This window comes from Ambystoma mexicanum, chromosome 1q, assembly GCF_040938575.1.
Source record: "Ambystoma mexicanum isolate Mex_15411 chromosome 1q, UKY_AmexF1_1, whole genome shotgun sequence".
Taxonomy (NCBI): Eukaryota; Metazoa; Chordata; class Amphibia; order Caudata; family Ambystomatidae; genus Ambystoma; species Ambystoma mexicanum.
Window position 1 is genome coordinate 14,812,844 of NC_090922.1, and position 23,867 is coordinate 14,836,710.

The 23,867-nt window shown below is 47.4% G+C and overlaps 1 protein-coding gene across 3 annotated transcripts in view; it reads left to right on the forward strand.

Annotated features, from left to right (window-relative positions):
* Window positions 1-23,867, forward strand: part of VANGL2 (VANGL planar cell polarity protein 2) — a 903,169-nt gene that overhangs the window by 124,174 nt on the left and 755,128 nt on the right. For all 3 annotated transcript variants that reach the window (XM_069635423.1, XM_069635422.1, XM_069635424.1), the window contains one exon: window positions 18,013-18,209. The gene's annotated coding sequence lies outside the window, so the exon portion shown is untranslated. The remainder of the gene's footprint in view (window positions 1-18,012; window positions 18,210-23,867) is intronic.

Sequence of the window (23,867 nt, forward strand, 5' to 3'; positions counted from 1 at the left end):
TTGAACAAGTTCCTCAGGAAGGACAAGTTCAAGATGGTCACACTTTCTCAGACACTTCAGGCCCTCGAGCCCTAGGTTTGGATGGTATTGTTGGACCTTCATGATGCTTACTTTCATATGCCTATCCATCACAAGCACAGGAAGTACCTAAAGTTCGCCATTGGCGGTTCTCATTTTCAGTTTCGAGTTCGGCCATTCGGACGGACCTCCGCCCCAAGGGTTTTCACCAAGTTAATGGCAGTGGTGGCAGCAAGTCTCACGGGAGAGGCAGGTATTCACATCTACCCCTACCTGGATGATTGGCTAAACGGGGCACGTTCACCCGAACAGGCCCAAGAACATCTGTCAACTGCCACTCCCTCCACAGACTGGGCTTCTCCCTCAATTACAAGATGTCTCACATGATACCATCTCAGACTCCAGTTTATTGGAGCAGTCCTGGATGCATCCTTGGGGGGGAAAAGCCTCGCCACCCGAGGTGAGGGCTCAAGACATAATGCAGATGGTCACCAAGTTTCAGAGTGTCCAGCATCTTCCGACCTTTGACTTTTTGAGGTTGCTCGGCCTCATGGCATCCAGTATTTTTCTGGTGTGAGAGGCTTGCCTGAGAATGAGATCCCTTCATGGGACTCTCAGAACAGAGTGGTCCCAATTCTCAGGCAGGATGTCAGACCTCCTTCAGATTTCGGGCAGAGTCTCATAGGACCTTCTGCGGTGGGCCTGCGAGGACAACATTCTGAAAGGAGAACCTTTTTGGCAACCCTGGACAGATATAACAGTAGTGACGGATGCCTCATTTGCGAGGTGGGGAGCCCACGCCAGCGATCTGAAAATCAATGTTCGTTGGGCTACACCGAGCCCAACATTAACCTTTTGGAGCTGAGGGCAATCGGACTAGCACTGAAGGCCTTTCTACCCTCTGTATGGGGACCGAATGTCCTGATAATGACAGACAACACAGTGGCCATGTACTACCTCAGCAAGAGAGGTGGTGTAGGGTCACTACCACTGTGCACAGAAACAATGCAGCTCTGGTTCTGGGCAATTCAAGAAGGAAGCAGCAGTTCACCTAGCCGGAGAGAACACGGTGGCTGACTCTCTGAGCAGGTAGAACAGTCTTCCACGAGTGGGAACTAGCTCAGGAAGTCCTTCAAGAGAGCTTCACCCTTTGGGGAACTCCCCAAGTTGATCTGTTTGCGACCAGTGTCAACCGGAAGAGCGAACTGTTTTTCTCCAGGGAATATCCTGCAAGAGGATATATAGGGGACATGTTCGTAGTGGACTGGGAATTTTCACTCCTGTACGTGTTTCCTCCAGTGTCCGTCATTCCTACATCATCAGGAGGTTGCGAAAGTTCAGGAAATCCATGATCCTAATAGCCCCGGATAGGGCCAGGAGGATGTGGTACTTGGACCTTCTCGAGATGTAATCTGCCCTCCAATACGTATTCCACAAACTAGGACCTTCTTTTGCGAGAGGGTTAGGTTCTCCGTACAGAAGTCAAGACACTCCGCCTTCACGCATGGTTTCTGAGAGGCTGCGATACAATGATTGGGATCTCGTGGAGGACATAATGGAGATTCCCTATACCGCTGCGCTGCCGTTGGAACAAGTTCCTGGTGTAGGGAAAAGGATGTGGACACTTTTCAATGCAAAACACCTACAGAGTTCTTTTCTGCTACATTTGGCAAATCGGGGGCTCCAGATTGGAACAATCGAGGATTATCTAGCAACGCTTTCCATATTCAAGAGAACCTCGGAAGAGGCACCCTTAATTCAATTTCTTAAAGGATTTACAAATGTGTTTCCTCCTACACCATTCTAAGTACCAACTTGTGACCTTAACTTGGTTTTAAAGATTTTGAAGTGCACTCCTTTTGAGCCACTCCATTCTTGCCCTTTAAGGCTTCTAACTTACAAAACCATTTTGTTAGTAGCGATAACATCAGCCTGCAGGGTGAGTGACTTGCAGACATCCTGTAAACCTCTGTTTACCCCTTGTTTAAAAAATGTTATATTGTTTATTATTTTCAAATGCAAAGAGTACATTCAACAGTATCAAACTCCCCCAACATCCCCATCCCTCCCCCTGGGGCATTGTCAGTCTGCAGGGGATCCTTCTATCCGCTGAATATCAGTTATTTTGATATTATGGGGACACCACTGTTCCATAAAGTCTGACTGTAAGTAATCTTGGACCGTTCCCCATTCCTTTGCAAATGCATCACCTGTGCCTTGGATTGTGTGGGTCACTTTTTCCATTTCCATTTGAGCCCATACCTTCTGGAGCCATGTGTACGTCATAGGGGTGTCTTTCTTTTTCCAGTATTGGGGAATTGTTATCCATTCCACTATGAGCAGGCCAATGAAGCTTCTCCATTGTATATTTCTTGGCTGTTTTGTCCTTCATTCCACATAACCATACCCTTTCCCCCAGTTGCTCTACCCCAGAAACATTTTCCCCATCTCCACCTTTACCTCCTCCAAGAATGGTTTGATCCCATTTCAATCCCACCACGTGTGTCTCCATGTTCCCACTTCATCGCACCCTCTCTAGCACCAATTTGATGTTTGGGGGAACATTGTGTGCAGCCTTTCAGGGGAACATTGTGTGCAGCCTTTCAGGGGTATAGTGCCATTGGGTTACTATTTTTATCCACCTTTCCCTTATTTGTGCTGAGGGTCATTTTGGGAATCTGTGCCCACAAGTCCCTCCACTGTTGTTTTGTTGGTTCCTCCCCTAGGGTATTCCCCCATTTAATCATATATGTCCATTTTATTTCCTCGTCATGGGAGTTTATGAAGGAGTATAGTGTCGAGACCCATTTCTTCGCCCCTGAGTTGAGGTGACGTAGGTTTCGAACGGTGTGAGATTTCTCGTGGCTGCACTTATTTCTGGCAACCTTAGCCAATGTCTGAGTTGCTCATATTTATATTTATCTCCCTTATTGAGGTGTAGGAGGGATTTGAAAGCCTCAAATGATCTGATTTCTTTGTCCTTGAACATTTCCCCAATTTTTGTGTATCCCCCTCCTCCCATTTCTCGAAGGCCCCTCGTTCCATTCCTGGTGGGAATTGGGGGCTCCTGCATATGGGTGTAAAAGGGCCTACCTCTGTGGTTATTATACCCCTACGTGTTTGGTTGTCCCATGCCTCCAATGTCGTCTTCAGAATTTCACTTATCCCCAGATTGGGGTGTCTGTGTTTCAGTTTCTAAAGCAGTTCCACCAGAGGAGTTCTAGCAACTGTCCTGCCTTGTTTCCCCGATATTGTTTGCGGATCTCCCCCCATCCAGTCCCGTGCCACCTGATAGCATTTTTGAAAGTGGGGGAGGGCTATCCCCCCCCCCCCCCCGGCCTCCCGGGTCGGTGCTGTAGGGATCACCTGGCTACCCTCGGGGGGGCTTTCTTTTCCATATGAAGGATGTTACCGCCTTGGACGGTGCTTTGAAGAAGGATCCAGGTACCCCCACAGGGAGCACCTCAAAGTAGTACAGTATCCTTGCAAGGATGGTCATCTTGACTGATTGTATTCTGCCCCACCAAGATATCAACAATGGGTTCCATCTTTCCAGGTTTCTGCTCATGTCAGTAGCTGGGGGTAGTTCTTTTCGTATAGCTGCCGTACCTTTTGTGTCAGCCTTATTCCCAGGTACCTAATCCCATTTTCTGCTATCTTCAGGTTGAGTGCTGTTGCTTCCCTTCACTAGTGCTTCATTATCTCCCGCCAGTATCAGAATTTCTGATTTTCTCCTATTAATTTTAAGTCCAGAGATAGCCCAGTACATTTCTAACTCCCCGACCATTGCCGCCAGTGTCCTCCTCGGGTCTTGAAGGGCTATTAACATGTTGTCCGCGTAGGCAATTACCTTGTGTTGCATGCCTGCCATTTGGATCCCCTTAATATGGTTGGACTCTCTTATCTTCAATAGGAGAGGTTCTAGGAAAATCGCATACAATAGCGGGGAGAGCAGGCATCCCTGTTTTGTTCCCCTTGAGATGGCTACCTTTCCTGTGACTTCGCCGTTGATGCCAATTCTGCTTGTTGGAGAGTTATAGTTGGCCCTAATCATTGCTATAAATTGTTCCCCAAAACCCATGCAGTTTAAGATCTTAAAAAGCATTAACCACTCCATCCGGTCGAATGCTTTCTCCGCATCCACAGATAGCAAGTTCGCAGGAGTGTGTGAGATCCCTGTTTTTTCCACTAGGTGTGAGAGTCGCCTAATATTGTTGTGTGTTTGTCTACCTGGGATAAAGCCTGATTGATCGAGGTGTATTAGGCTGGGTAGTAGTGGAGATATTCTTGCTGCCAGGACCTTTGTGTACATCTTTGCATCTAAGTTTATCAGGGATATCGGCCGGTACGACGCGGGGGATGTCTGGTCTTTCCCTGCTTTGTGGAAAGCTAGCACCTTCGCTTTGTTCATTGTTTGGGTCACATTGCCGCTCTCCTTAAAGGTATTTAGGAGCCTAGTTAGAATGGGGGACAGAATGTCCTCATACTTTTTATAGGAAGGGGTGTGAAGCCATAAGGGGCCAGGTGCTTTATTCAGCGGGAGGTCCGCTATTGCCTTTTTCACTTCCTCTTCCCTGATCGGGCTCTCTAGGGCTGTTCTGTCCTCTTCTGTTATTTGTGGGATGGGTAGGGTCTGTAGGTAAGTGTCTTGTGCGTCCCCATCTGAGGTGTCCGTGGAGTATAGATTTTAGTAGAAATCCCTGAATGCCTCCCCCATGTCTTGTGTGCGCATCAGTAGCTCCCCCTGCGTGTTTCGTATGCTTTTAATCGTCATCTCCTTTTGTTTTGCTCGGAGTTGCCTAGCTAATAATCCATCTGCCTTATTGGCCTTAATGTAATATCTTAGTTTGAGATATACCAGTGCTCTCTCTGCGCCTTTGGTGCGCAGCATTTCTAATTGACCCTTTGTATGTCTTAACAATTTTTTTAATGCCCTTGTAGGCTGTATCAAGATTTTCTCTTGGATGTCTGCTATTGTTTCTAGCTCCCTTTCCCAGCTGTACCTCTGTTTGTCCTTTAAGGCCTTCAATGCTATGTTTCCCTCGGATTACCGCTTTAAACGCCTCCCACACTGTCCCCAGAGAGACCTCCCCTGTGTCATTTTGCTCGAAATATTCTTCTACCATCTCCCTAATTGACTCTTCTGTTACCGGATCTTGAATTAAGTCATGGCGTAGCCTCCACCTCCAGAGCCCATTTGTCTTCCCAGGTAGATTCACCTCCAGCCACAAGGGAGCATGGTCCGACAATGATATCGATCTCTTGTCCATCCCCTGAATCTTCCCCAAAATACCCACTGATGCCCAGAAGAAGTCTATTCTTGACATGGAATTATGACCGTGCGAGAAGTACGTATAGCCCCTTTGATCCCCCTTGAGCTCCCTCCACACATCACATAGGGCTAACTGTTCCGTCTGCTGCTTGAGGCGTTTCGATGGTGCCCCTTGGCCTCGCGGGTCCCCCGTGCTTCTATCAAGTTTTGGGTGCCATGCCATATTAAGGTCCCCCCCCAGGATTACTTCTCCCCTTGCAAAGTCTTCAAGTTTCCCTAGCGTATACTTTAGAAAGCCTTCTTGTCCTACATTGGAGCGAATATTGACGCCAGGGTAATGCGGTGTACCTCTATTACTGCATTAGCGAATGCATATCTCCCCTCTTTTATCTGTGTTCTTGTCTACTAGTCTGGCGGCGGCACCCTCCTTTATTGCTATTAGCACTCCTGCTCTTTTTTCAGTTGCATTAGCCTGCGCCCATATCTTGTAGCCCCTTATGCGTGTTTTCCGCTTGTCCCGGGCTGTGATGTGTTTCTTGAAGTAACAGTACATCTGCTTTTTCCCCTCTTAAGCAACTTCTCGAATGTTACCCTCTTCGTAGGGTGAAAAACTCCCCTAAGATTATATGTCAGGATGCATATCTTCCCCATGGTATCATGTCCAGGTCCATTGCCTCAGGTTCCCCCTCCTTCTTCCATGGCCCCCCTCCCCTGAACGTTGCCCATCAACCAACAACAATGAACCAAACAATTTTCCCCCGAGCAGGGCGAGGTTTCCTAAGGATGCTAGGGCATTGCGCCTATCGCTCCCTGCCCTCAGTAAACTTGGGGGGGGGGTGGGGGGGGGGTTGGATGGAGGTGGGAAGGGGGGAACTTCGCAGGGAATCTTAAACCCACATTTTGGACTGTTCTTACTGGGTTCCTCCCTGGGCTGTCTACTCCAATGTCCCGCGCTGCTTCTGAATTTCCTCCTTCCGGACCCCCGAATTATTGCCTTTGCTGGGTGCCCACAGAGTCTTTATGGCACTGGCCATGCTCTCACACTTCCAGGTATGGAGACAACCTGCGGCCATCCTTCCCTGTGTTTTTCTTCCTTTGTTTAACCGTTTCCCATCCTCTCGGCCTTCTCGAATGTTCTCACCTTGTTTTTGGATCCACTTCTTCATCCTCTCCTGCCTGGAGTTCCATTATGTTGAGGCCTTCTTCCCACGTGGTCACTCTTCTCTGTTTGCCCTCCCATGTGAACAGCAGTCCGAAGGGGAAGGCCCACTTGTAGCAGATTTGTCTCGCCACTAATGCTTTTACCAGGGGGGGTCATTGCCCTCCTCTTTTGCAGTGTCACCAGGGCTAAATCGTGATATAATTGAATGTCTTGTCGGTTCTCTCTTGCCCTCCTTGTTCTTTTTGCGGGTATGAGAGGGCTACCAGGACGTCCCGCGGTCTTTCCCCTGGCGCTCCTGATCTCTTCGTGCCCACCCTGTGCACTCTGTCCACCCCGATTTCTTCCATATCCTGTGCTTCCAGGACGTCCCTCAAAACTTCTTTCACCGCCATCTTGAGATCTTTGTCTAGAACGGTCTCCGCCATGTTTTGTATGCATATATTATACCTTCTGGAGCGGTTCTCCAAGTTTTTGCATTGGATTTGTAGATTGTGTCAGACTCACGAGGCGTTCCTGTGCTTCGCTGATCTTTTGTGTATCCTCTTCCATGCCTTGGACCGATCTTTCTAGTATGTCCGTTCTTTCCTCTAGCTTTGACACCTCAACCTTCAGGTCTTGGACCACCTGTTTCATGTCAGCCTTCATTGTTGCAAATTGTTCTTGTACCGTTGACATGAACATTTCTTGTAGTTCCATGAACCATGTTTGCATGTCATCTCTTGATGGTAGCTGTTGTTGTGGCATTGGGCCGATACTTTCACCTTGCCTGTCCTCCTGGCCCTTTCCTCTAGTTTGTGATGCGGTGTCTGCGGACCACATCTGTAGGATATCGGTGCCCTGCTTTGAGTTCTGTGGGGTGTTTTGTGCTGTGCTTCTTTCCCCTTGGCCTTTGACATGATTGCTTGGTCTTCTGAGGATATCCCTGGGCACTCCGGGGGTATCCTGCCTTATGACTGCTCTCCTTTGGCACCACCACTGCTGTCCTCTATTTGACGAGCAGAGGGGCGGGGTTGCCTAGATCAGATCCTAGGACTGGATGTTCGGGGCGATAAATTCCCTCCGCCGTGACCCACCTCCTGCTGACTGCGAGTCTACTCCGGGACCCCTTTTCTCATTTGCTTCCCCCTTCTGTTCCCCAGAGGCGGTATTGCGTCTTGGGCTCCTTCTCACCTTCCTCAGTGCCTCAGTGGGAAGATCCGCTGGGGGGGGAGAGCCTGCCCTCCTTTCTTTTGCAGCTGGTCCTGCTGGGTGCAGGGTATATGTGCCTGGCCTGGGGGTGTTCACTCGTCCTCTGTAGTGTGGCGACCGATGAGCCCTCCTTCTGTGTCCCCTTCTGTCCCCTAACTTTCCTCTTCTCAGACGGTGGGTAGTTCTCACTCAGCCCCCGCTCCTCCTCCGCCTTTCAATGGGAGGGGGGGGGCTGTGTCCCTTTGCTCCGCTGGCTGTAGGTATGCTTAGGGTAGGGGTTGAGGGGGACCCACCCCCTCACCTCCGTGGGGGTTGTGTTGACCTTCTCCTGCCCTGTATTGGGCTGCTTGCACGAAATGCGGCCACTATTGCCGGCGCTTCTGCCAGGCTTTATTTCCCTTCCCGTCTCCGTTATGTGGGATGGCTGGGGAGGCCCCCTGCGGGTTGGTGATGCCTCCCTGACGTATCCTCTTATGGCTCCTCTCCTGCCGTCACCGGGGTGGGGGAGGGGTCGCCACGCGGTCTCCCCTGCATCCAGATTCGCAGAAACGAGCCCGTCTGCCTCTCTCCCTGGGGGGGCGCACACCCCACGTATCCCGCCTCTCGATCCTCCCTCGTTGCGGGCCGCCTCCACCTCTGTCCCCCACTCCGCCGGCCGGCAGCCGCTGAATCCAGGCCCGATGGGTGAGGGGCCGTTTTGCGCACTGGCGTCGCTCCGTGGCCCCGATCGTGAGTCCGAACGGTTAGCCTCGCTGGAGGTTGCAGGGGGTTGAGGGGGCCGAGGTTGCTCCGACCTCCCGGCTTCTATTTGCACTGTTACGTGTGCTGCTGCCGGCGGCCCGGGCGGAGAGCGACTCATTCGCGTCTCCTCACCCCGGCGGCCATCTTGGAATCCCCTGTTTACCACTTTTTACAAGGATAAAATAGTCCTTCAGGTCAAACCTTCTTTTCTACCGAATATTGTCATATTACCATTTAGCATAGAAAATTGTGCTTACGGATTTCTATTTCCACCTCACCCTGGCAAGCAAGAGGAAAGATTCCATAGACTCCATCCGAGGAGAGCTCTAAGCTTTCATATTGTGAGGATGGTAAAGTTGTGATGGCATGACCAACTTTTCATTGGTTATACAGGACACAAACTAGGTCGGTCGGTCAGTCACCAAACAGACCCTATCCAGATGGATCGTACTGGCTATTTCAGAGTGCTACAGGTTAGCCAGGAAAGATCCCCCATAAGGTTGAAGGGCTCATTCCACTAGGGGCATGGCAACATCCTCTGCCTTTCAGAGGGGAGTTTATATAAAGGACATCTGCAAGGCAGCTACCTGGTCCACCTTCCATACGTTCACTAAATATTACTGTTTAGATGTTTCTAACAATGAAGCAAGATTTGGGAAGGCAGCTCTATGCTCCATTCTAGACAAACAACTCTCAATTCTTCAACCTTCCTCCAAAAGAGCCTAATACTGCTTTGAGAGTCTATCCTAGATGAGGAATACGTGGGAGGACACAATCCATTCAAAGAAAGTGACTGACTTACCCCTAGTAACGTTCTTTCGACTGGATGTTCCTCCCATGTATTCCTCATCGCCCTCCCAACCTACCCCACTGTAGAATTTCCGAGCTTTGGACCTTGCGCACTTTTAAGGACTGATGATTTAAAGGCACTTATCAAGGCCGTTAATTCTGCATATGGTGGCGCTGAGCATGGTATATGTCCTCAATGTCAGCTGAGATGGAAGCCCTCGAGGGACATTGAGTCGACCGTCTTGACACACAGCATCCTCTGCAGAGAAAATTTTTCCAAAGCAGCTGAAGCTGGAAAGGAAGATAACGTAGATGAGGAATACGTCGGAGGAACATCCAGTCGAAAGAATGTTACCAGGGGTAAGTAACTTGTTCTCCTCTCTTTGCACTTGCACATTCTGAATGCTCACAAGGCCTAGTAGGTCTGCCTCTATATTAGTGTTATATCTCATTTGACTCGCATGTTCTTTCCGTGTTGCCCTGTGGGCGCTTTGAAACACTTGTTGTGTAAGTGCCTTACAAATGCACAATAAATAAACACCAATAGATCCTCTGAACTTCCTACACTTGAAAAGAGGAAGTGTATATAAAAACGGACTCGGAGGACATTGGTTTTTGAGGAACCATTGGGAGGCCGAACACATGCTTTCTATTTAGCTAAATAAGAGCTTCGAGGGTTTTTGGCAGGTGATAAATGCGTTGGATAACCCAGCGTCTAGCAACTCTTTGAATCCCATTCCGGAGCAGACCGGGGAACTTATTTGCCCTGCCTATAACTCAATTTGGGAATAAGGGACATAATCCTAATATCCAGGTAAATGTGGAATGTCTTCTAGCTATCAAACCTGCTGATATTGTGGAAATTATTGGTAAGATTAGTTCCTCTAGGGTGCCGGGCCTAATGGGCTCTCCAAACTGTTATTTAAGGGGTGCCCTGTGTTAAGGGCTGGGATTCTCGTGACACTATTTGAACAGATTGTTTTTCTTCAGCGGTTCCCTTCATCCTGAGCTAATCTGTTTGTTACCTATCTTTAAGAAGGGGCTTGAGATCTGACCCGTTGAATCATATGGGCCATATTTGATGCCAACAGCAAGGTCTTTCCAGCCTTGCTGTTGGTGCATCTGGAGAAATGGCAATAAAAGGTGGGGATGAACTCAAAATGGCAGTCTGGGTGGGTAGCACTATCAATGGCTTCATCTTGAAAGGTATTACGAGTCGGGCATGGACAGCAAAATATGATTTAGTTTCCTTGCTAGGATTGATCTTTCAGCCGCATTTGATGCGGTTGATCAAGGTCTTTTATGGACAAAACTAAAATGGGGGAATTCCGGATGGGCTGCTGCATCTTATTATTGGTTTGCACCAGGGCTCTAATGGCCAGGTTAGATTGAATCAATGGGGTTCGCTCTCATAAAAATTCATGACCCCTCAGGGTGTGAGGCAAGGTTGTGTGTTAGTGCCGCCCTTTTTCATTTATATCGGTTTGATGTTGGTGATTCTTTGACTTCTGCTGCATGTAAATCTCCCAATATTTGTAATTTGAAAATGTTATGGTTGGCCTTTCATTATATTTGATTGCACCCAAAAAGGGTTTCAACGCCTGATTACTGCATTTCTGAACTTTGCTGAAGCACACTCACTTAAAGTTAATCCCAATAAGACCAAAGTGATGCAATGTACTCTGAGACAGATTGTTCCAAAATATATATAGCAGATTAGATCAAACTCGCTTGAATTGGTTGACAACTTTGTTTATCTAGGTTTTCCTATCTTGGCCAAACCACACAAAGAATATATAAAAGTTTGGCTCAAAACTAGGACAACCAAGTTGCTTAACCAAATGCGTAGAATTGACACTTTATATGGAAGGTTCTCCCTGATCCCGGCACTCACATTTTATGAGCGAAGAATTGTGCTCAAAATTCTATATGGGTTGGAAATACAGGATTTTTGAGTGTTGGACTTCCTATTTTCTTTGGACAGTTTGACTTGGAAAAAACTTAAGGTTACCTAACTGCACACCTCTTGCTGCGATACAATATGAGTTGGGAATCCATTGTCCGAAAACTAGGGCCTGCTGGAAATTTCTCAACTTATCTTCACAAGAACTCCCTTTTTGTGGATCTACGAGTTATGGTGCACATTAAGGGGGATCCTTTCATAGTTACATTTTCAAAGTGGTCTAACTATCTTCTGGAACAAATGGCTTCATCCATGGTTGAATTGGCTGCAAATCTCGTGAAAGTAAAAGCTAAACCTCTCCACAGTGATTGGGTCTCCACTATGGAGGAGATGGAAGTCATAAAATTCCCTGAGCAACTAAAAAACATCAGCATCCTTGCTCCCTACTTGGCTATATATCCCCATACGAGAACTAGAGGAAACCTTTTGCGATTCTGTTGGAATTTACTTCCAGCTAGGAAGATCTTAATTCGTTACGGCCAACTACCCCTGAACTACGTTTGTGTAGATTTTGTCTGGTGGTGGAAGGCGCTGAAACACTTAAGCATTTAATTATATCTTGCCCTGCACTGACTGTTAAAAGGTCTATCTCTATTTTAAGAGTTTATTTATTTGCCTTGTCTGAGGATAAATCAATATGGCAGTTTTGTCTGTCGGGCGGAACCACAGCTATAGTGATTGCAGTGACACATTTTGTGGATTCGAGGGGGATTGTGTCCTCCGACGTATTGCACATCTATGACAGTAATCACCACAGCTGTGCTGCTTGGGAACATTTTTCTGCGTCCTGCGTCAATGACTTAGATACGCTGTTCCCCGAGGGCCTCTGTCTAGCTGACGTCACCGGATGTTATAAGTAGGATGCACAACGCCTCCAGCCTCAGTTCTGTTTTTTTCGTGAACGTGTTTGCTTCTGAATCTCGGCGCGCCTCGGTTCTTCTCCTGTTGAATCGGTTCTTCGTTCTTGGTTTTGTGAGAATCATGTCTTCGCCTTCTTCTACCCCGAGGTCGGGCTTCAAGATGTGCCGTGACTGCGGTTCCAAGATGTTGCTTACGGACCCGCACGACGTCTGCCTGTGGTGCCTCGGCAAGGACCACGCCACTGTTGACAGCGGTAAATGCCAGTCTTTGACGTCGAAGGCCTTGCGGGAGCAGAAGAAGTAGTGATCTGTAGGTAGGTTTTCTAAACCCCGAAAGTCGAAATCCGCTGGGCTTTCGACCGATGATTCGAGGGGCGACTCTCTGCGTCGGCGTAAGCCCAGGGGGTCTCGGTCCTGGAGTGGTTCCCTCCAGTCCTCTGCCTCTTCTAGGCACTCTCGGAAGCGACGTCAACCGGTCGCCGTCCTCGTCCGAGGACTCCGCCAGACGGCGGGTAGCTTGTCCCAACAAGCATTCATCTCCGGCAGAATGGGACGCATTTCCCAAGGAGATGATGGTAATTTTCTAATCGCAGGGCTCCGTTCTGTCCGCGCCTTCGAGGGAAGCTGGCAAGGAACGTGCTAGAGCCACCGTTCGCACGCCTTCAGGCTCAGGCGGTCGGCGTGATCATCGGGAGCCGTCGAGGTCCCGATCGGACAAGGTGGATCGTTCTAACCATGCCCGCTCCAGGCCCCGGTCCTCGACGCCCTCGAGACCGTTGGAGCCTGTGAAGTCTTCTAAGAAGACGACACTGTCCGCGCCATGTCCGTCGAGAAGCTCCCTCATGGCTCTGCCTCCGGGGAAGTCATCAACGCCATTGGCGCCGAGGCCGTCGAAGGATACGCTCGGGGCTCCAGCCTCAAAGCCATTGTTGAAGCCATCGGCCCCTCGCTCGAAGTAGACACCCTCAACGCCTTTTTGAGGAGGCTTTATCAGAGGTGCCCGGAGACTGGTGGAAACCCAGAGGAAGGCACTGAGTGAATCAGTGAGGCCTGTGTTTGAGCCTTTTTTTTTCTGTACCCTCATCCAGGGATATATTCCAGCCTTTGGATTACATCTCGGAAGTGGATGAAGGGTCAGATGTGGAGGGGTTTGCTCCTCCTGAGGTTCCGGATGACCTGTTATCGGGTCATAGCCAGATGGAAGACCTGCGTCAATCCTTGCACGATGCCAGTGGTCTGGACACGTCCCCGGAGGTTGAATTTGGCAGGCCTGAGTCTGGTACACATGCCGAGTCGAAGTACAGGGGTCTCATGTCGAGTGTGTAATTGGGATGGTCTGCTCCACCTGTGGATTTTCTGCAGGATGACCTGACTGATATATTGGACCAAGGTCCTCCTACTGCCATTTCATATGGCCATACAAAGAACGGTGACGGCGGCTTGGACTGCTCCGAAGAGTCTCCCAGCAGTGAATAAGTAGCTCCCGAAAAAATACATTCCAGCCAGTGGCAACCCCGGCTACTTGTCTTTGCACGCCACTCCAGAGAGTTTGGTGGTGCAGGCAGCTACGGTCCCAGCAAAGCAGGCTGCATACCCTACCATCCCTCCGGATAGGGACGACAAACACTTTGATGGTTGGGCGAAGAAAGTATTTTCATCTGGGGGTATGGCTTTAAAGGCAGCCAACTCAGTTTGTGCCTTGGCAAGATTCACTCACTCTGTGGAATTGTGTTTCTTTGGCGGCTGAACATATTCCCGAAGGGGTGGAACGGGAACGTTTTCTTGCCCTCGTTCAGGATGGCAAGGATGCCATGTGTGAATCTGTTCAGTCGGGTCTGGACGTGGCAGACTGTGTCAGCTGGTCCATAGCGGCGAGCACCATGATGCAAAGGTTTGCGTGGTTGCGGAAGTCGGGTTTGCTCCTGATGTACAGTCCCGACTTCTCAACATGCTCTTTGATGGTGACCATCTTTTTGGCAGCAAGGCTGACGAGAGCCTAGAGAGGTTGCAGACCTGCAAAGCTGCAGCAAAGTCGTTGAGCGCTGCAGTACGTCAACCTCCGCCTTTTCGTCCTAGGGGACAGCAATGGAGGGGAGGTTCCTTTCGATACTACTCTTCCTTTGGTAGATCGAGGGGTGCTGCCAGTCAAAGGGGCACGTAAGAGTACGAGAGGTGGAAAACAAGGTACTCGAGATGCCAAAGCCGCTCGGGCAGTTGCCTCTTTGCCCTCGGGCACTGCCACAGCCGCTTCAGCTCACTCATGAGGCCATGTCCCATGGTTCGCCGGTTGGGGGAAGGCTGGCGCAGCATCTTGTAGAATGGCATGCCATTACTTCAGATGTGTAGGTTCTGGAGATCATAGCCCACGGCTACTGTCTTCATTTCCGGCAGAGGCCTCACGACAATCCACCGGGGAAGCTCTCTTTGAAGTGTTCCCATCCGCTCCTTGCGCAGGAAATCAAATCCCTGCTGGAGAAAGGCGCCATAGAACTGGTGCCTGTAGCGGAGAGGAACAAGGGATGGTATTCCCCACATTTTTCGATCCTGAAAAAAGACGGGGGATTGAGACCCATCATGGACTTGCGTGGTTTGAACAAGCTCCTCAGGAAGGACAAGTTCAAGATGGTTACTCTCTCTCAAGTCCACCAGGCACTGCAACTTCAGGACTGGTTGGTGTCTCTAGACCTCAAGGATGCTTACTTTCATGTGCCGATTCGTCCCAAGCACAGGAAGTAGCTGACGTTCGTGGTTGGTGACTCGCATTTTCAGTTTCGGGTCCTGCCGTTCGGATTGACCTCCGCCCGAGGGTCTTCACCAAGCTCATGGTGGTGGTGGCAGCATATCTCAGGAAAGGGGGATTCACGTCTACCCCTACCTGGACAATTGGTTGATCAGGGCGTGCTCTCCCAAGCAAGTCCTGGATCATCTGTCAGTCACCTGCCACTCCCTTCACAGGCTGGGCTTCTCCCTCAACTTAAAGAAGTCCAACTTGACACCTACTCAGCGGCTCCAGTACATCGGAGCAGTGCTCGACACATCCCTGGGGCAGTGTTCTCCTCTCCAGGTGAGGGCTCATCATATTCTGCAAATGGTGGACAAGTTTCAATGTGCCCAGAGTCTCCCAGCGTTCGAGTTCTTGAGGTTGCTCGGCCTCATGGCATCCTGCATTCTACTGGTGCCAGAGGCCAGGTTGCGGATGAGATCTCTGCAATGGGCTCTCAAGATACAGCGGTCGCAGTCCTCCGGCAGGATGTCGGATCCCGTTCAGGTGCCTCTCTCGGTCGCCCAGGATCCTCTGTGGTGGGCCGTCGAAGGCAATCTGATGAAGGGGGGGGGGCTCCATTTTGGCTACCCTGGCCAAAGGTAACGATCGTGACGGATGCGTCCCTCACGGGATGGGGAGCTCATGCCAACGAGTTGACTGTCGGCAGTCGTTTGTCTCCGTCGGAGTCCAGACTCCATATCAATCTGTTGGAGCTGTGGGCAGTCAGGCTAGCCCTGAAGGCTTTTCTGCCGTCTGTGCGGGGGGAAAAATGTCCTGATTCTGACGTACAATACAGTGGCCATACAGTACCTCAACAAAAAGGGCGGGGGAGGGTCTCTCTCACTGTGCAGAGAGGCGATTCAGCTCTGGTTCTGGGCCATCCAACAGCAAATTTCGATCTTGGCAGTTCATCTGGCCGGAGACGAAAACGAGGCGGCAGACGCTCTGAGCAGGCATAGCACGGTCTCTCACGAGTGGGAGCTAGCTCAGGAGGTTCTCTTGGAGATCTTCGCCCTTTGGGGGACCCCACAAGTGGATCTCTTTGCCACCAGTGTCAACCGGAAGTGCGATTCTGCTCGTGGAAATTTCCTCCAAGAGGAGCCTTAGGGGACGCGTTCGTAGTGGAGTGGTCCTTCCCACTGCTGTGCGCGTTTCCTCCAGTCCCCGTCATTCCGCAAGTGCTGTGGAGGTTCGGTTCCCGAATGATCCTCATTACTCCGGCATGGGCCAGGAGAGCGTGGTACCCGGATCTTCTCGACATGTCCATCTGCCCTCCACGCCATCTTCCCTACCGAGACGATCTGCTCTCACGGGGGGTGGGTCGGATTCTCCATCCAGAGGTCAAGTCTCTCAACCTTCAGGCTTGGTTTCTGAAAGGTTGAGGTACAAGGATTGGGACCTCCCTGAAGATGTGATGGAGGTGTTGCTCTCGGCCAGAAGGCCAGCAACAAAATCCCTGTACCGTTGCTGTTGGAGAAAGTTCTGCGACTGGTGCAGGGTACAGAATGTGGTTCAATTCCTGTGGTTCTGTCTTTTTTGCTTTCTTTGGCCCACCAGGGCCTGCAAGTGGGTACCATTAAAGGTTACCTGGCGGCGCTGTTCATATTTAAACGCTCGTCTGAGGAGTGTTCTTATTTTAAGATTCCTTTCGATTTCTCAGTTTCTAAAAGGGCTGACAAATGTGTTCCCACCATCTCCTTTCCAGGTACCGGGATGGGATTTGAACCTAGTTCTGAAATTCCTAATGGATGCTCCATTTGAGCCCTTACATTCTTGTCCTTTGAGACTGTTGACCTTGAAAACTGTATTTTTGGTTGCGGTTACTTCTGCTCGCAGAGTGAGTGAGTTGCAGGCACTTTCCGCCAAGCCACCTTTCACAGTGTTTCATAAGGACAGGGTTGTCCTTAGGGTTCGTCCTTCTTTTCTTCCGAAAGTTGTGTCAGATTTTCATTTGAGCCAGAAGGTAATTCTTCCGGCATTCTATCCTCCTCCACATCCTGATAAGAAGAGAGGCTCCATAGGTTGGATCCTAGGAGAGCTTTGAGCTTCTATCTTTCACGGATGTCCCGGGTCAGAGTGGACGATCAGCTATTTGTGGGTTACGCTGGAAGGCGGTTAGGTCAAGCTGTTTCTAAGCAGACCTTGTCCCGATGGATCATCTTGACCATCTCTGAATGCTACCGTCTGGCGGGTAAGGACCCTGCGGTAGGCTTACAGGCCCATTCTACTAGGGGTGTGGAAGCCTCCACTGCTCTGCAGAGGGGTGTTCCCATTCGTAATATTTCTGAAGTAGCCACATGGGCCTCTGTTCATACTTTTGTAAAACACTACTCCCTGGATTCTATCCATGGGCAAGATTTGGCCTTTGGTAATGCGGTGCTCTATTCTGCAATTTGATACGGCATTCTAAAATTCTAAATTCTTTTCCCTCCTCCATACGTTGGTACTGCTTTGGGAGTCTGTCATAGATGTGGAATACGTCGGAGGACACAATCCCCTCGAAGAACAAGTTACTTTCTTACCTGGCAACATTCTTTCGATGGGATGTTCCTCCGACGTATTGCACATCGCACCCTCCCAGCCTGCCACTCTACAGAATTTCTTATGCGATTGCAGCTTAAATTTCCGAAAGGCTCTCTAGTCATACTGGCAGAAGACTGGTGCCACACGTTCTGGGAAAAAACTACAACTGAGGCTGGAGGCGTCGTGCGTCCTACTTATAACATCCGGTGACGTTGGCTCGACGGAGGCCCTCGAGGTACAGCATATCGACGGCATCGATGCAGAATGCAGACGGCAAACTTTTCTGAAGCAGCACAGCTGTGGTGATTACTGTCATAGATGTGTAATACGTCGGAGGAACATCCCATCGAAAGAAAGTTACCAGGTAAGAAAGTAACTTGTTCTTCCCTGCTATAAGATCCCATGATAATGGCATGATGTACTCTAGCACAATGTACTATTTCTGTCGCTCTTTTTTATGATTGGTTGTAAAAATAATCGATTTTATTTGTAATACTTTTTAAATAGGGCTTTGTAGGTTTTAATGTATTGTATTATGGCAATTGGACCAATGTTTCTTACATCATGTGTAATGTACCGACATGTCATATTTGTTTTAACATTCTTCTTATTACTTGATTGTGTTTTGTTACAGGTTATTTATAACCATATAACAATAAAAGGAAGGGAAAAAAATATATGTATATAATAATCCTGCATTTGAGAATTCATCTAATAATTTCTCTGTTCTAGCTTCTAACACAATATTTTGAAGATGATTGCCTAATGAGACACCTCATTGGTGAGCATCACAAGCCGAGATGTTAAGGAAATGTTACCAGATTTTCCTGTGAACCTTTACACAGAAAACATAATGGTGCACGAGTCCTCAAAGGCTTACTAAACACTGACAACCTACGAACTACTACTTCAATGTGCTCAAGAATTGGGTGAGTTTGTGGCTTTTTGTTTAAAGGCATTAGATGTGCTAGCAACTAGTATTTGGCACGTGTCATTCTTGCTTGCCATTTGCATGTTTACCTTTGTTAGGTTTTTGCTTACAGTCTTGCTCTCCCATGTTAATAAATGCAAGAAAATCGGTCCTGTGAAGGGTGTAAACCATATTGTTTTAGTTTTGAAGTCCTAGATGACCTGCAGCCCGCTCCTGAATAGCAAACCCACGCAGCTTTGTATTTGCATAATGAGAAAGAGGTTTTGGAGACTGCCCTCATTTAAAAGAAAAAAGGTTTTAACTAGACCTGTCCTGAGCTGTCAAGGCTGGTAGGGGCTGTTTATTAACACAACTGCTGCGTGAAAAGGGACACAATTGCTGCTACAAATGATTGAGGTGGGTATGGTACAGCCATTGTCGCATACTATCAAATAGTTGAACCAGGGTATCCTAGGCATCTCTCGACCATCTGAAGGCTCAATGCTTAGCGGGTCCTGTAGGGCACAATATGTGGCATGTAGGCTGAGCAGCCTGCTATGCCAAAAAGGTCACACAAATTGCACTGGAGTAAATGACACTCATGACCGGCACAAGATGGGTGAGTGGCCACGCATGTAGGGGCGGACAGAGGTGGGAAGGCAAGTGTTTTGGGGGTGTGGGAGGGCAAGGGTGTTGGGGATGAAGGGGACGAAGGAGATTGGAGGGTAAGTGTTTTTTGGAATGCAAATTAATTCACATATACACTTGAACAGATATTTGTGTAGGCGTGACTGATTTTCTATGTGACTATTAACAATTGTGAGCTGTGTGAAATTAAATGCCCCTAAAAGAAATTCGCAATCAATTCTTGCTGAACAAAACATCCATCCCCTGCCTTCATCACAGTCACTGTGTGGCAGAAAGTTCTACCTAGCATGTATCGTCAGCCATTTCTGGGGGTGCCATATCGACATCCGGTTATAGGGGGACAATTCTAACAACGAAAATGTTGCCCACCCTGTTTGCCTTTTACATTTAGGAACCTCCTGTTTGATTAACAGAGACTCTGTAACTTTCCCTTCAGCAACGCGTGTCCCATAAATGTGCCTTATTGTATGCCGCCTCCTGTGCTATCCAGGGTTACGTACAGGTGTCATTAGCCACGGAGCCAGGGATAACCAGTCACCTGCAAAGAGAATTGGGGATATATGTTGGTTTCAGAACTAGAAGTGTACCAAATGTATCGTGACAGAATGGTCAACATGTCGGTATATATTTGTGTATATATATATTAGTAAAAAAGGACTGGAAACCAATCCGAGTTCCATCGGCACTCCGTCTGTGATAAAAGCGAAAGACTGGATATTTCCAACAAATCCACACACAGGCTTGTGTACCGTGCAGTCAAAGTGTCCTTTATTATTTGAAATACATGGACAAAGGAGGCAGCAACGGTCTTGAATGCAAGAAAAGGAACGACGCGTTTCACCCTACTCGGGCTTCGTCTGGTATGTGACATAGAGAGAGGACTGTAGTGTGTTAGAGAAAATTGTATAAGTCCTTTTTCAATGTTTTGCACTTAAGTAAAGTAACAAGTGGTAGACAAGAATGCAGCCATGTTGGAACTTGCATGACCACCCATTTCAGTGCATTCATGCGAGACAGTGTTTTATAGGCACTATAGTAATTCGAAACGCTTTTGTCAAATCAAACCAATTATCCCATGTGGGTTGGGGATGGACAATTTGCCTGAAATTACTGGTATAAAATGATGTATTTTCATCCTAGTGTTTGCCAATGCCGACGAAATTAAGAGAAACGATTGTGCATCGTCTTCTATTATACTAGGTTTGTTTAATTCAGCCCTAGTGGGCCGACAGTGTCTCAGCATGAACTGAAATGTGGTGTCACAAAAGTTTACAAAATACATGTTGCAGACATCAAAATTGAAATATGCAAATGTTTCATAGGTAATAAAGTGCTGTGTGCTATGTAAACATTAAAGGACTATTAATTGACAAAGTGCTGAGTGCTATCAATACAGTGCATAATATAAAGTGCATATTGCAAAATCACAAGTAGTTGGTAATTTGACCTAGGGGCTGTATGTAACCCTTGCCGGTGCCTCTATGGTATGTTCTATCCTACTCAGATCGCATCAACTCCACAGAAATGTACCGGGAAACGCTAAAAAGCGCTAAACACCGAAAGGGGTAAAGAAGGAGGGGGGCGTAGGGGGGCATCAAACTGTCATTAATATATATCATATGTATCAAAAATATTTATACTAAAACACATAAATTGATCAAATACAGCACAAATGGGCAGTATGTTACCCTCGCGGGCGCCCGCGTGCTGTGACTTGAGGCTGTATGTAACCCTTGCGTGTGCATATTTATATATATATATATATATATATATACACACACACACACTTAGTTAAAGGGACGTTATGGTTCAAAGTAAAACCGAAAAACCCCTGAAATTCGGCAGTTATGGTAAGATAAGCAACCATAACTCGCGCCACCGTGCACTGCTAACACTAACACCCAGGACATCAAAGATGACATCACAAATGTCATTGATGACATCACTGATGACATCACATGTGTATGTACTTTCCATGAAAAATCTGTACAAGGGATTCTTATAATGCTGACCAAAAACTGTCAAAGATCAATGGGATAAATATCATGAGCTAATTAGTGCATTAAGCAATGCATTGATATAAATAGCATTCTATTATGAAGTTCTATCCAGTATAGTAAGCTGCTCATGCAGAAACATAGGCAGTGTGTGCAGCATACATGATGAAGGTGCAATATTCATAATCTTGCCATGTTGAATAGTAAAAAGATAACTGCTTTCTTATTAGAGTTTTGCGTACTGTGAAGGTACCGTAATTAGCACCAAGGTCCCTTTGCGCGTCCAATCCTTTACGGCTGGTAAAACCAGCCGTTAAGGTGGGAACCCGCAAAGGGACCTTGTAATCAGGCGCTAAGGGATTACCGGTACCAGTAATCCCTTAGCGCCAGGGTCGTAATGAGGCCCCTTGACTGTTACTGAGCAAAACCATGTGGCCTAGATATGTCAGTAAAGGGAAAAAAGGGGTAGCCAGACATGTGATGTCATCAATGACATTTGTGATGTCATCTTTGATGTCCTGGGTGTTAGTGTTAGCAGTGCGAGTTGGCGCGAGTTATGGTTGCTTATCTTACCATAAATGCCGAATTTCAGGGGTTTTTCGGTTTTACTTTGAACCATAACATCCCTTTAACTAAGTTTTTTTTCACTGAATTCCATAGGTTTTAAGTAGCACAACTTAACCATAATATCCCTGACTTCATATACATGTAACATAGAACATACTAACCCCCTCGTAGTGATTTTCATGTCGCGGACTACCCCCATGTCCGCGGACATATCGAAAATCTGAGCATGGTGAATGTAAATTTAAATAGTGTGCCCCATTTCCCCTTTGAAGTTGGCTCTGAAAAGAGCCTTTTTGTTTGGTTTTTTTTTTACAGATGCTTGACAGACACCTGTTATTTTGTATTTTTTTTCTTGTTTTTTTTTCTTACTTTACTCGTAAAATCTTCACATAACCTTCTCGAAAGCAACCCTTACATTCCAAAATAGAAAGGCATTTCCAGTAAAAGATAAAGAGATGCCATCTTCTTTAAAATTAACAGCATTACTGGCATCAATATTCTCATTATTACAGAAGAACATACCAGCTCTAAGCATGAAGGCACACATGCCTCGGTTGATGACACACCTAGCAATGTTTTGCTGAGGACAAAAAACTGAACTATTGCCCTAGGTAGTAATCCAGAAAAAATTACTTTCGCATTTGGAAGGATCTTCATTACGGCTTGAACCAAGCATTCCAAATCAGCCAACAAAGTAGGGGCACTGACGTTGCCTAAATGGAAAGCACCATAGTGCAAAACTACCACATGCAGACTGTTCATCGTGGCCATATCCTCACAAACTTGTACAATTCCCTGTACATTGCAATCAGGCACAGTGCTCCACACCACCTCCACTCCTTTCACATCAAAGTTCTTTGCAACATGTCTGCATTGAGCGTACTGTTGTAAACCATGCACAAACATATCTCCAAGCACCAACACCCTGACTTTCTCTACTTCTGCCATCTTCACCACACACAGTCTCTTTCAACACAAATCCACACCCTCAACATCCGATTGGCTGATCCGTACAGTCTTCTTTCCATGTTGGATTTCCTGGAAAAACCCGGATGTAGCACGCCCTGTCCGCGAACAGCCGCGGTGTCCGCGGACGGCGTCCACTTTACTCTCTGTGCCATTCGCTCATTGCATATAGCTAATCAATCGCACAATACGAATAACGTCCTCAGAACACCCCCATTTTGTGAATTTTTGAACATTTCAGGACAATTATCATTTCATTATTCAACATATTAACATTACAAATATTATACTTTCATCTTGTACTCTGCACACAATGCTATGTTTCTCCATTAGTAGCTCAGTATACTAGATAGAATCCCATAATACAATGCTATTTATATCAATGCATCGTTCAAAGCAATAATAACGGTATGATATTTATTGCAATATCCTTGACACTTTTTTCGCAACATTATAATAAAAATCCCTAGTACAAATTCCATGAAAAGTACATACACGTGATGTCATCAGTGATTTCATCAATGACATTTGCGATGTCATCTTTGATGTCCAGGGTGTTAGTCTTAGCAGTGCACAGTGGTGGCGCGCGTTATTTTTCATAGCTTACCATAACTTGCGATTTTCAGGCGTCTTTTGGCTGTACTTAGAACCATAACGTCCCTTAAACAAACTTTTTTTAATATCACGCAAACAATATACAAACATGGCGTGCAAAAACCAACTTCTCACAGATGGCTTTACACAGAATGTTGCAAAGTAAGAATTTATGCTGGTTCACAGTGAAGGTCAGCTGCTTCCATTTTTTTCTCGGGCCCCGGAGAGGCTCATGAAGCGGACTATAAGGTTGTATTGTGTTTTGACCTTGACAGAGATTGTGACGAAAGACTTCTCCTGAAGGAGTGTTGCTAAAACATAAGAGAAGATAAGGGTGAAATTTCTGAAACGAAACCACTTTCATATATTATATCACAATGCGAAAGATCGTTCGCACACGCGGAGTCGTATTTTGGGACTGCACTACTCGTAGACAATGGAAATTGCAATTGTACTGTAAGTAATCCTTTAGATTATTTTATACCAAATACCAAATATAATTACAATAGCGTAGCATTAAAGACCGCTCAAGTTGAACTTGTTCGTTGAAAGTGGCATAATGTTTTCTACCGCGCACTCTCACCGCCGAATTGATCCCCTGTCGTTTAGAGGGCTCTGAAAAAGGCAGACGACACAGGGTGGGTTAATGGAAATAATTTAACCGGTCTATAGGCGGTCAAGCGCTCTACTTGCTGTGCCACTTCACTGTAGCCTGTCAAGTGGCACAGCGAGTACAACGCTCGCTTTGACATCCGTGCACAGCTTGCTAACGCAAGTTCGAATCCCGGCAAGGCCAAACTCAGCCTTTCATCCTTCCGTGGTCGATAAATGAGCACCACACACCGTGGGTAATAATAAGCACCGCTTGGATACCTCACGGTTCTTAGCGCTATATGAATGGAAAC